The 13,238-nt window shown below is 41.9% G+C and overlaps 2 pseudogenes; both read left to right on the forward strand.

Annotated features, from left to right (window-relative positions):
* LOC147689838 (E3 ubiquitin-protein ligase RNF26-like) overlaps positions 1-3,932 on the forward strand; it is a 29,198-nt pseudogene extending 25,266 nt beyond the window's left edge.
* A 4,696-nt stretch (positions 3,933-8,628) lies between these two features.
* Positions 8,629-12,220, forward strand: LOC147689839 (E3 ubiquitin-protein ligase RNF26-like; annotated as a pseudogene).
* The last annotated feature ends 1,018 nt before the right edge of the window (positions 12,221-13,238 follow it).

Raw genomic sequence — 13,238 nt, forward strand, 5'->3', positions numbered from 1 at the left:
TACCGTACCCCGTGGTCGATGACGTAGGTACGGCCGGTCTCCGTATTGCACTGGTGTTTTGCGGTGACCTGCCGTACCCGGGGGTCGATGATGTAGGTGCGGCGTATTGCGCTGGTGTAGTGCGGTGACGTACCGTACCCCGTGGTCGATGACGTAGGTACGGCCGGTCTCCGTATTGCACTGGTGTAGTGCGGTGACCTGCCGTACCCCGTGGTTGATGACGTAGGTGCGGCGTATTGCGCTGGTGTAGTGCGGTGACGTACCGTACCCCGTGGTCGATGACGTAAGTACGGCCGGTCTCCGTATTGCACTGGTGTAGTGCGGTGACCTGCCGTACCCCGTGGTCGATGACGTAGGTGCGGCGTATTGCACTGGTGAAGTACGGTGATGTACCGTACCCCGTGGTCGATGACGTAGGTACGGCCGGTCTCCGTATTGCACTGGTGTAGTGCGGTGACCTGCCGTACCCCGTGGTCGATGACGTAGGTGCGGCGTATTGCGATGGTGTAGTGCGGTGACGTACCGTACCCCCTGGTCGATGACGTAGGTACGGCCGGTCTCCGTATTGCACTGCGCGGTGACCTGCCGTACCCCGTGGTCGATGACGTAGGTGCGGCGTATTGCGATGGTGTAGTGCGGTGATGTACCGTACTCCCTGGTCGATGACGTAGGTACGGCCGGTCTCCGTATTGCACTGGTGTAGTGCGGGAGTGTGTGGCGCAACATGGGCAGACATTACAATCGTGAAATGGAGATGTGCGCGTGTAGCAAGACGTACAGGTATGTAGAACCTCGTTGTACTCACCTTCTGCGCCGTCGTCGGTTTCTCCGTACGAGGTGGTGGGCGTACAGGATAGGGATTACACGGACGATGACGTCCATGTCCTGCTTGTCGCGTACCGGGGTGCGGGTCGTGCCGGAGTCTGGTTTTACGGTAGTTTTGAGCTCTTGTAGAAAAAGAGCCGTACGGTGTGTGTGGAACACGGATCGTACTTTGTGGTTCGGGAGACGCGGTTCATGTACGTCCGGACGTAGCGTCGAGCGTCAGCTGACTGCTATTCGTACGGACTTTCGATTCATACAGCGTTTTTTACGGGACGTACGGAGTGACGCATTAAGTTGTGATCGTACTTGCACATTCGTACGGGGACGCCTTCTGGTACGATTCGTACGGGGAAAAACGCTCCGTACAGCAATTCGGAGCGCTTTTTACCGGATCGGAATCGAGCCCTAAGTGTCCTTGTGGTGAATCCAGCATTGTCCTGATGCATCATAGATTTAGTATCCAGGTACTTCACCACCTTGCCATCTCTGCAGGGGTCTGGAAGAATGTTCAGCGCGGATCACTGACATAATATAGAATGACAAAATATAGACTTAACAAAATATAGTCACCAAAATATAGAATGCCAAAATATCGAATTCCTATCTACAAATAGGTAAGTACAAAAATATCGAATCCAAAATATAGTCTGTAAAAAATATAGTCAGTCAAAATATCGAATTTTTTTAAATGTCTTAAAAGTAATTTAAAATGAAATAATAAATATAATTAACTAAAACATACTTAAAAATACTCAAATAACCTTAAAATTAAGATATAATTAATTTAAGTTATTAATAAAAAAATTACAATATTTTACCGTAGGATAGCAGGAGGGCAACATTTAATATTCCCACTCCAGTGAGTGCAACAGTAGGGAAAGCGTTGGATAGCGTAGGGGTAAAAAATACTATTCCCACTCCAGAGTGCAACAGTAGGGAAAGCGTTGGATAGCGTAGGGGTAAAAATTACTATTCCCACTCCAGAGAGTGCAACAGTAGGGAAAGCGTTGGATAGCGTAGGGGTAAAAAATACTATTCCCACTCCAGTGAGTGCAACAGTAGGGAAAGCGTTGGATAGCATAAGGGTAAAAATTACTATTCCCACTCCAGAGAGTGCAACAGTAGGGAAAGCGTTGGATAGCGGGAGGGTAAAAAATACTATTCCCACTCCAGTGAGTGCAACAGTAGGGAAAGCGTTGGATAGCGTAGGGGTAAAAAATACTATTCCCACTCCAGAGAGTGCAACAGTAGGGAAAGCGTTGGATAGCGTAGGGGTAAAAATTACTATTCCCACTCCAGAGAGTGCACCAGTAGGGAAAGCGTTGGATAGCGGGAGGGTAAAAATTACTATTCCAACTCCAGAGCGTGCAACAGAAGGGAAAGCGTTGGATAGCGTAGGGGTAAGAATTACTATTCCCACTCCAGAGAGTGCAACAGTAGGGAAAGCATTGTATGTTGGAAGGGTAAAAATGACTATTTCTACTCCCTAGAGTACAACAGTAGGGAAAGCATTGGATAGCGTAGGCGTAAAAATTACTATTCCCACTCCAGAGGGTGCAACAGTAGGAAAAGCGTTGGATAGCGTAGGGGTAAAAAATACTATTCCCACTCCAGAGAGTGCAACAGTAGGGAAAGCGTTGGATAGCGGGAGTGTGAAAATTACTATTCCCACTCCAGATAGTGCAACAGTAGGGAAAGCTTTGGATAGCGTAGGGGTAAAAATTACCATTCCCACTCCAGAGAGTGCAACAGTAGGGAAAGCGTTGGATAGCGTAGGGGTAAAAAATACTATTCCCACTCCAGAGAGTGCAACAGTAGGGAAAGCGTTGGATAGCGGGAGGGTGAAAATTACTATTCCCACTCCAGTGAGTTTAACAGTAGGGGAAGTAATGATTTATTATATTATTAAAAATAAATTAAATATCAATACCAATAAAACATTAATTGAAATTAATAACCAATTTAATATTATGTAATAATTAATTAGAAATACAACTACATATTAGTTATTAAAAATTAATAACCTATTCATAATTATTTACCAAGTAATTAATTTTCAATAACAAAAATTAATTAATAAAAATTAATACCAATTAAAAATTAACAGTAAATTAATTATCAAAACACAAAAAGTATTTTTAATAAGTAATTAATTACAATTACATTACTTCCCACCCTATTCCCCTATAAACCCACATCCCACTGCAGAAAATACATTAATACAATTATCATAATTATCAAATATTTAAATAATACAAAATAATTACCAATTAATAAAAATGAATTGCCAATTAATAGAAATTAATTACCAATAAAAAATTAATTAACAATAAATTTGAAATCGATACCAATATATGAAAAAAATGATTTACTTAACTACAATTAAATTACTTCCCACCCTATTCCCCTATAAACCCACAACCTGCTACAGAATTAAATTACGCAAAAATTAAATAACATAAAATTCATTACTTAAAATACATTAAACATACATTACAAAAATTAATATACACTTTTCACACATATACTAACATACAAAACACTTTAAAAAAAATGATATTATTAAAAAATCGATATATTTAATGCCTATATTGTATACTTCGATATTTTGACTTCTATATTTTGAAAATCGATATTACTTACCTTAAATTCGATATTTTTAACCACTATATTGTGCCCATTCGATATTTTGTCCATTCTATATTTTTACTTCGATATTATGTCCATTCTATATTTTGGAATCAATATTATGACTGTTTACCGTTCAGCGCCTGCATCGAATGGTTCTCTTAAGCTTTCAAGTGAACATCTGCTCAGATATCTGGCACAGGATAGCAGCAACAGCTCACAGAATGGCCAACTGGAATGTTGCAGCTAATGCAGACCATCGAGCTGCACGTGGTACAGTCAACCCAGAAAGGCAAACTGGTCCAGCTGTCAATCTGGGAATTTCTGCTGCTAACCAGGTGGTCCCAGCAGCCCAAAACAGATACCAGACCCCGAATGGAGCGAATGCAGGCCAGCAGGAGGGTCTAAGAGGCAGGGACAATCTGCAATCATCTTCCATTAGAGATGCAACTGCTCCCATCTGTCAAAATATCCAGTAACCTGGAGAGAGACCTGGAGCATCCCAAGAAAAGTCTCCAACAAATTGCCCCAGTGTCACAGAGAACCTGGACCCCGCACATAACCCATGGAAGCTATTGAAAGAACAAGAAGAACGGAAGATGTGTGTCATCTGTTAGGACCACACTAAGACAGTTCTGCTGCTTCCATATCGACATCTTTGTCTGTGCTGTGACTGCACCAGAATCCTATTGCAGCAAACAAGCTACCAGCGCAACTAGCATAGATGTAACATCTGACAAGAGCATACGCAAGGCAGTTCTGGTCTCTCTCACACCCAGCTCTATGCATACCGGTTTTAACCATTTTTTTCTAGGTCTTTTATAAGCCCTGCACGTGAATAGAAAGTGTAAAAGTTATTCGCTTGTACATGGGCATCCTGGGCACCTGGGAGAATGGGCATGTGCCCCCTTCCTTTCCATCCCTCAGTAAAGTTTTTCAGTGGTAGGGTCCCGTATCTCATTTTTTTCAGGAAGAGAGACCTGTCCCTAGGGTTTTGGATTTGGATAAAATCTAGGAAGGGCTCAAGTTTTTTACTGGGTTTGAATTCCATGAAGGCAGTTGTTAATGCCCCCCACTTAGCATGTTTTATTTCCTCCTCCTGGAAACAATCCCAATATATTTTTTTGATGATATGCTTGTGGGGAGGGGACTGGGTGGTCCACAGTTCTCCCAAACCTAGCTTCAAAACCAGCTGCTTAAGTTTGGTCAACCACGGTATCTTGTTCGCACTGTACAGTGTGATCAGCTCATCCAAGACCAACGCATAATTTGCCAATTCTGGCGTCCTTCGCAGGCGCACCCAGAACAGCAAAGGGCGAAGGCGCAGCACATCAGCAATGGAATGTTTTCCCATATCTAAATAGAGAGGTTTTAGAGGTGTGGAGAGGGGGAGAGCAACCAGGTCCCTCACAAACTTGTTCTCTGCCCTTACCAGGTCAGTAGTGTTCTCACCTCCCCACAGCTCTGAACCACAGACAGCGGAGGCAACAGCCTTGCCCTCATATGCTACCAGAGCTGGGGCTACAGGTCTGCTAGTGGATAGGCGCTGGTTTCTTAGGATCGCTCCTGAGGCTCTTTTGAGGTTTAGGAGCATGTTGGCCACATGGGTGTCCCATCTCATTTGGTTGTTGATCCTAATGCTCAAGTAGTCAAACTCCTCCACCACCTCAAGTGGGTACCCATTTAGTGTTATGTGCACTTTCCTTGCCTTCTTTTGAGCTGACAACACCATCAATTTCGTTTTAGATGTGTTCACAGTGAGCTCCCTCTCGTCGCAAAACAGGGTAAATGTATCGAGCAGCTTCTCCAATCCCGAGGGGGATTTGGACAGGAGGAGGGTGACATCTGCAAAAAGTAGGGTTGGTGTTTTCTCCCCCGCCAGGACTGGGTGAATCTAATCTAAAATGTACAGAAAATAAATTAGAAGTCTTTCTTGACTGTAAGCCAAAATTCAGCCTTCTAGTGGTCTGCTCTTATTGTCCAGCCAGACTGCTTTGATGAGGTGATAAGTGGCACCTGATGTGAAGAGCCCTTACCAGGTCAGTAGTGTTCTCACCTCCCCACAGCTCTGAACCACAGACAGCGGAGGCAACAGCCTTGCCCTCATATGCTACCAGAGCTGGGGCTACAGGTCTGCTAGTGGATAGTCGCTGGTTTCTTAGGATCGCTCCTGAGGCTCTTTTGAGGTTTAGGAGCATGTTGGCCACATGGGTGTCCCATCTCATTTGGTTGTTGATCCTAATGCTCAAGTAGTCAAACTCCTCCACCACCTCAAGTGGGTACCCATTTAGTGTTATGTGCACTTTCCTTGCCTTCTTTTGAGCTGACAACACCATCAATTTCGTTTTAGATGTGTTCACAGTGAGCTCCCTCTCGTCGCAAAACAGGGTAAATCTATCGAGCAGCTTCTCCAATCCCGAGGGGGATTTGGACAGGAGGAGGGTGACATCTGCAAAAAGTAGGGTTGGTGTTTTCTCCCCCGCCAGGACTGGGTGAATCTAATCTAAAATGTACAGAAAATAAATTAGAAGTCTTTCTTGACTGTAAGCCAAAATTCAGCCTTCTAGTGGTCTGCTCTTATTGTCCAGCCAGACTGCTTTGATGAGGTGATAAGTGGCACCTGATGTGAAGAGACATTTTGGGAGGAGAGAGTCTTCTGCATAAGAATGAGAGGGCAAGGGGGATGGGTAGTAAACCATGAGGTCATAGGCCCAGGGGGACAGGCAGAGAAAGCCAGGTCAGTCTATGGCCACCCCCTCTGAACCCAGCCAGATGGCAGGTTTAAAGAAGAAATGTGCAGATGCCAGGGGGAGGATGTCTATGGAGATGAGCCTTCCTGGAGGTTGGTTTAGCCAGCTCTTGCATCTCTGCTGAGACTTTAGCCATGTTGCACTTTGGAAGAAGAGTTTTTTCTGGGAGACCATAGTGACAAACTCTAGAAGAAATGGTCATGCTCTGGACCTTATTGGACAGGTTTGCCCTCCTGCTTGACCCAACGAACACTGAATAAGTATCTAAGAGGAACAGAGCCTCTTAGATCTGCTGTTTGAAACAAGTGGAAGAAGAAGGGTCCATGCTGAGAAGTTTGATTTGCACCAACCAGGCCTTGCACTCTGACTGACTGTGCCTACTGCAGAATCTTGAACTGCAGCCCTTCGGACTAACTTGCTTCAAAAGTACTAAACAGTGGACTCCCTGCAAGCTACAGGTTCACAGGTTCACCTGGACCATCACTACCAAGAATCCCCAGCCTGCAGTGACTCTAGTGAATTTACAAAGATATTGTAGAAGTGGATTGTGGGAAAAAAAGTCCCAAACTTTCAAGGACCATCTTGGAGCTGGCAGACCCTTGGAATTAGTTCTGGACACTTTGGGACCCTCGAAGGAACTTCAGGAAGATGTTCCTGAAGTTTAAGGACGTTTGGAGCAACTCTAGAAAAAACCTCTATACATAGACTGACTTGACCTGGCCAGCCAAGCCGGTGACCCTCAATGGCAAGCTGGCCTGCCCTCCAAGTTTGTCCTGATGAAAATCTCCGGAGGCCTGACTTCCAGAGTTTGACCAAGAGCTGGTTGAAACCCAAGCTGGTAAACCCTCACTGAATCTGGCATGGTGAAGCATCGAGGGAGCCTGCGAGAAAAAGCACGGTAAAAGTTTCTAAGTCCGAAGGTAGAAGAGGTGACCCGGACCAACCATTCTTTAGCTCACTCCGCCACCCTTAAGAGAAGGGCAAAGTTGTACCTCCCCATAATAAATACTTTGATTTATTGAGCTAGAATCATGACTTGGACTGCTATGATGAAGAAGCCTGACTGGTTAATATGGAATCCCAGAATTTTAAAACTCTGAACTTAAATAATGCAGAATCAATGGTTTCCCCTCGAGGAAGTGTATTATGTGTTTTTTTAGAGTTTCTGTATTTGTCATTTCCTGCTAGAGACTGAAGATTTCCTTAGTTGGACCGGTAAATACATTGATGTGTTTAGCTATGTAGGCTTTATGTGCTCTTTTTATTGGATGCTAGTAGTCATCATGATGGTTTCTTCAATCATACCATATCCTCATCAGGTTGTAGAGTGTATACATTTTAGGATGATAAGTGATCCTTTGAAAAATTCGTTGAGTGCTTTGAGCCCGTTTAAGTTTGTTCAATTAAGAAGGCTGCAGTTAAAGTGTAATAGCTATTCTGTGATGAAGGTTTTCCAGCAGGGCTCCTGTGCCTAAGTCCTTTTTTTAAACCTACTATTTCATATTTGTAAATCTCAGTAAGTGATTTTTAATTGATATTATAAAGACATCTTTTTATAACTGTTTTGCTTTCTCCCTTCCTCTTTTGCTGGAATTGTTTTTGCTGGCCTTAAGGTACTATGCACTGTTCTACTACTAACCAGTGCTAACATGCTTGTGTTCACTCCCTAAAACATGATACCATTGACTTGCACCTGACTGACATATGTAATTTACGTATAAGTCTTTAGCAAAATGGTATACCACATACCCAGGGCCGATATATTAAATGGTACAAGTGGGCCTGAAGCACTTATTGTGCCATCCACTTAAAACATGTCTCAGTTTGCCTTTGCAGCCAGTCTGTATTTTCTAACTGCCAACTCGGCCTGGCAAAATAAACCCCTTGCCAGGCCTAAAACTCAATTTATCATTTGTCACCTCTTAGGTAGGCCCTAAATAGCCCATAGAACAGGGTACATTGAATTAAAAATCGTGTGCATGCACTTTTAAATTTTACATGGGCAGTAACCAAAAAGAGATGCGGGCGTTAAAATTGAGCCCAGAACACCAACGGTGAGTTATAGGGGTTGAAAGTGGGCAAGCGACGTAGACTCGAGAGAACCTCAGCCAGACCCCCAAAGACTACAATTTTGGAGTTTTTGCCGCTAGGTCAGAACAGGTCCAGTAACACCAGATCTGAACCCAATACTCAGTCCAGGCGAATAGAATTGTGCCAGCGATATGTAAACTACACATATGAAGCAGTGATCGAGATTACATTTTGCTCACAACTCTGACCCCTGTAGGCAGCTTCATGTTGTCTCTTACCTATGGTGTGCACTCGTTGATCATCGAATTTGAAAATGAGAAGACTGAGTGATGTGATCCGTTCCGTTGTGAGAGATGAAGCCCTCGTGTGCAGAGGAGCATTGTAGGAACCAGACATGGAGTTGGTGTTCCTGCTCATTCAGGGCGTAGTGCTGGCTATGGACATTCGACCTTTGTGTGGAACGTGAACTTCTGGTTGGTTTTCACCATACTTAAAGTCCTCTTTTGGTCTATCTTGTTTGTATTGAACGTACCCAATGCTTTGGTCACTGGCTTGTTGCAGTACTGGAATACTGACACCTGCTATGCTTTATATGTGACGGAGATGTTCTGCTGCTCCATTGTCAGTTCTATTCATATTGTGGCAAACATGGGGGCATATCACCAACAACTGGCGATAATTATCACTAAATGCACTTAGCGCTAGGATAATTATTGCCAGCTATCGCTTTTTGTTATCGCTGAGATATCGCTACTTTGGAGATAGGACAGGGTAGACTTCACCATGATATCCACCTTCCATTGAATATCATGGCTAAGTCAGATGAAAAGCAGGCATAAGTAAAGAAGCGCTAACCTAGGTTAGTGCTACTTTACTTATTGCTCTGCAGGTTAGCGTGACACTTGATAATAGGAGAAATGTATTCTGAGGAGGAACGCCCACTTTGCATCGCATTAGAGATGCAAAGCTGGGCATTAAGGGAAAGGGCGCTGAGGCAAGGATTCACGCGATAGTGTGACCTTGCAAATAGGGCGATACAATTATCGCCGGTTTCTGGCCAAAAGCGGCCGCTACAGCGGCCATAATTGGCTTGCTGATATGCCCCATGGTTCAGAGCTTTGTCGCCAGTTTAGAAAGTCTCAAAGTGATTGGGCATCTTTCCTCTCACCTTGTCCTCCGAAGTAAAGAAGTTGTGCACAAGCGCGTCATGAATCTCATTCTATCTGGACAATCTGTCCTCAGGCAGACGTGTGATGTGTGCACCATCATTATGAGCCTTTTTGCATATTTTATAAACAGCCTTCTCAATATATGCCTGATCCGAACTCAAAATCTGTTCTCCATTTCTTTGGCTTTGTGGGACGCCATCATGGGCCCTTTCCTGGAATGTCTGACATAATATCGACAGACAGAATATCGAAATGCAAAAATATCGGAGCAAAAATATCGACAGCAAAAATATCGGAATCCTATCTTCATTAAGGTAAGTACAAATATATCGAAAAAATAATATCGTAGTACAAAAATATCGGAATCAAAAATATAGTTTTTTTAAATGTATTAATAATAATGTAAAAATAATTTTAAAATACATATAATTTTACAACTATTAAATAAAAATATTAAAACAAAATCAAAACTAATACATATACATTTAAAATAAATAAATAATAATTTAATGTAATTTTAATTTTTTTCATGTAATTTATTTGATTTAATGTAATATTTTTTTTGTTTTTACCCTGTACGCCTGTACCCCAAAAACTCAAAACTGACCCTGAACCCTAAAAATATCCCTGTACCCCAAAAACCCAAAACTGACCCTGAAACCTAAAAATACCCCTTTACCCAAAAACTGAAAACTGACCCTGAACCCTAAAAATACCCCTTTACCCAAAAACTGAAAACTGACCCTAAACCCTAAAAATACCCCTTTACCCAAAAACTGAAAACTGACCCTGAACCCTAAAAATACCCCTTTACCCATGAACTGAAAACTGACCCAGAACCCTAAAAATACCCCTTTACCCAAAAACTGAAAACTGACCCAGAACCCTAAAAATACCCCTTTACCCAAAAACTGAAAACTGACCCTGAACCCTAAAAATACCCCGTTACCCATGAACTGAAAACTGACCCTGAACCCTAAAAATACCCCTTTACCCAAAAACTGAAAACTGACCCAGAACCCTAAAAATACCCCTTTACCCAAAAACTGAAAACTGACCCTGAACCCTAAAAATACTCCTTTACCCAAAATTAATTAATATTATTTAATTACCAATTAATTATCAATTAACAATAACAATAAAGTAAATATATTAGCGCATTTGCTGTAATTAATTTAATTTAATAATCAATATTATTTTTCCCAAATAATTAATTAAGAATAACAATAAATTATATATAAAAAATTACTATAATTAATGTAATTAAATAATTAATATTAATTAATTACCAACTAATTAATAATTATGAATATGTAAAAATTATATTAATTAATTAACGAATTAATAGAAATTAATTACCAATTAATTATTAATTAAAATATGTACAAACATATATCAATTAATTAATTATTATTAAATTACTTCCCACCCTATTCCCCTATAAACCCATAACCCGCTACAGAACATATTTATCAATTAATCAATTAATTAAAAATAAACAAAAATTATTTCTCAATTAATTAATTAATAATTCCTACTAATTAATAATTAATTTAACATAATTAAATTACTTCCCACCCTATTCCCCTATAAACCCACAACCCGCTACAGTAGTAAAAGACAATATTTAATTAAATTACATTAAAAATAAATAATAAAACATAATAAATACAATATAATATACACTAAATTAATTTAAAAATTGATATTAGTAACATCAAAGTTATTAATTTCGATATTATTGACATCGATATTTACAACTTCGATATTACTGATATCATACCAATATCGATATTAAGACTGTCGATATTACTTACCTTCGATATTTTGTCCCATCGATATTTAAACTTCGATATTTTTGTATATCGATATTTAAAAATCGATATTTTGTCTGTGTACCCCTTTCCTGAGATTCACAGAACTTCTTGCAGCATTTCTGTCGCACATTTCAAGCAGTGCCATTGCAATGGCCATCCTTTTTTGAACCCCATGCCAGCTGGCATTTGAATTCCTAATATCCACAATCAAAATCTTCATACATATATTTTTGTTGAATCTTTATGGTCTAATACTGCTGCTTTTGATTATCACAGTAAGTGTCCTTGTGGTGAATCCAGCATTGTCCTGATGAATCATAGATTTAGTATCCAGGTACTTCACCACCTTGACATCTCTGCAGGGGTCAGGAGGATTGTTCAGCGCCTGCATCGAATGGTTCTCTTAAGCTTTCTAGTGAACATCCGCTCTCACAGGATAGCAGCAACAGCTCACAGAACGGGCAACTGGAATGCTGCAGCTAATGCAGGCCATCGAGCTGCACGTGGTACAGTCAACCCAGAAAGGCAAACTGGTCCGGCTGTCAATCTGGGAATTTCTGCTGCTAACCAGGTGGTCCCAGCAGCCCAACACAGATACCAGACCCCGATTGGAGCGAATCCAGGCCAGCAGGAGGGTCCAAGAGGCAGGGACAATCTGCAATCATCTTCCATTAGAGATGCAGCTGCTCCCGTCTGTCAAAATATCCAGTAACCTGGAGAGAGACCTGGAGCATCCCAAGAAAAGTCTCCAACAAATTGAACCAGTGTCAAAGAGAACCTGGACCCCGCACATAACCCATGGAAGCTATTGAAAGAACAAGAAGAACCGAAGATGTGTGTCATCTGTCAGGCCCACACTAAGACAGTTCTGCTGCTTCCATGCCGACATCTTTGTCTGTGCTGTGACTGCACCAGAATCCTATTGCAGCAAACAATCTACCAGCGCAACTGCCCTTTCTGCCGGAAAATGATTCTACAAACATTAAATGTGCATCTATAGAGCCTTCTCTTTAGAATCTATTGTGGATTATTGCACACCGGCCTCAAAGGCCACCATATGAGCCAGGGAGTACATGTGAGCTGTGGGCTTTTTACATACGCTTGTACTAGTCACCGCACCTAACAATCAGGTAAAGATAGCGGTGGGGGGATGTTAAGCTTCTGGAAGGCATTTTCTACTTATGCCATCCAATGCAGGGAACAGTATTCTTCGCGCCTTAACATGTATGTTGTGAACTGTGATACAGAAACTGCTTTGTTTTAATTATGCTTGTTACATTCCCAGAGTTGGATACCCGCTCAAACAAGAAATTCAGCAACGCCATTTTTTATTTAAATGACTCTTGTGCCCTGATCAGCTTTTCCAAATATTGTAAATGTTTTTACGTGTGTCTTCGGAAGTGTTTGATGTTCTACTACAGTGAGTAGCCGTACAAGAAAGGAGAGCGAGTCTCAAGTTCATATGGCTGAGATACCCGCCACCCCCTCTCAACACAATCCCCAAGAATGGGATACCGGAAACGGTTCTGAACTTTTGGAAGACGGGAGGGAGTGACCCTCCCGGCCGTATTTATTAAAATATGAAACAAAATAAAACATTAAAATAACAGTTTCATATTAATGTACAATTTCATTTCCACATTGCGATGTTTGGTTAACCTTAACATATACAAAGGTTCTCCTAGCCGAACTAACATCCTACAAAACGTTTAACTTGAAATTGTACATCCTAACGTTTAAGGGCCAACGGCAAGGTCGTAACCGGTGTCAAGATCCCTAAACCAGACATATCCCCCCCACTTGTGAGGGGCGACCGCACAGAGGTGTACCTTAAGTGCATTTACCAATTTCCCTTGACTTGACGGGGGCCCCAATAAACTCGACGCCATTTAAAGGTCGTCCGAGGACTCGTGTGAGGTATCTAGAAGGTAGCGTAGACCCCCTCCCAAACCCCACACAACTTACCACATCTGCCGTCGCAGATGTCCAGGCCCCGGGAAATTCCCCAGGAGGGGGCT

This window comes from Lissotriton vulgaris, chromosome 9 (genome assembly GCF_964263255.1).
Source record: "Lissotriton vulgaris chromosome 9, aLisVul1.2, whole genome shotgun sequence".
Lineage (NCBI taxonomy): Eukaryota > Metazoa > Chordata > Amphibia > Caudata > Salamandridae > Lissotriton > Lissotriton vulgaris.